Below are 1,179 nucleotides of genomic sequence, written 5' to 3' on the forward strand. Positions count from 1 at the left end.
GCCCTTCCTGGGCTTAACGAGGAATCAGGAGCCCTTCCCGGGCTTAACTGGGGATCAGGAGCCCTTCCTGGGCTAAACGAGGAATCAGGAGCCCTCCCTGGGCTTAAGTGGGGATCTGGAGCCCTCCCTGGGCTAAACTGGGAAGCTGGGAAGCGCTTACGAGGTGCTGGCACTGGAGGGAGCTCTGGAGGAGCAGGCACAGCAAGGCGCTTTCAAGGAGCGGGTACTGGAGCGAGCTCTGGGGCTGGAGCCGACACTGGAGCGAGCCACGACCGACAGGCTTGACTGTGGAGTGGCCAGCGGGCTTAACACAGGAACTTCGGAACTAGACTTCGGAACGGCCGGCGGAGGAGTCCCGGATCGGGATCGGAGGCTCTCCAGACACCGGATGACTGCCTCCTTCCAGTCGAGGTTGGTGGTGTCTGTGAGCTCTTTATAAAGTCCAGGGATAGCTGAGTATGTTTATGCATAAACCCTAGTAATAAAAAATATCTAACAAAATGGACCAACAATTCAATATATGTGTTACTTAGTTAGTGAAGAAGAGGAGAGTATCCTAACTGAATAGAGCTGCTCACACTTACAAGTTCTCTTAAACTAAAAAGAGAAAAGACATAAGAAACCAATTAGCATTTGAAAGTTATCGATCCGGAACAGCGTCACGAGGGTTTCCCCCTCGAGGGAGCTGGCCAGGGCGAGGGCCAGCGGCACGAACGCCCTCGCGTAGCTGACAGGGTCGGGGCTCGCCTGAGCCACGGCGATGAACATCGCTCATTCCTCCATAATCTTGGGGGAAAAAACAAACGGAAAACAAAAACACTTTGACAAACCGGAAAATAAACACAGGGAGAAGAGGCGCCGCTCACTTTCAGTTTGGATCTGCTGTTCTGTCACGGTCTCTCAGGGAGGAAGGAACGAAGGAGACGCTGGAGAATACGTAAACTAGAATTTAATACAAAATAAACAAAGGAATACAAAACACAGGATCTTCAGGGATGACATTTAGCAGACAGAATGACATTCATCAGCAGACAAAAAACACTGGGAAACAGGTTTTAAATGCTCAGAAACTAATGGGACACACCTGGGAACAATACGAACTAAACGGGGAACACCTGGACTCAAATAATAACAAATGAGGACAGGACACAGGAAGAACCAAATAAGGGCAAACGGGAA

The sequence above is a fragment of the Sinocyclocheilus anshuiensis genome, unplaced genomic scaffold, assembly GCF_001515605.1.
Source record: "Sinocyclocheilus anshuiensis isolate Anshui unplaced genomic scaffold, SAMN03320099.WGS_v1.1 scaffold3198, whole genome shotgun sequence".
Classification (NCBI taxonomy): Eukaryota; Metazoa; Chordata; class Actinopteri; order Cypriniformes; family Cyprinidae; genus Sinocyclocheilus; species Sinocyclocheilus anshuiensis.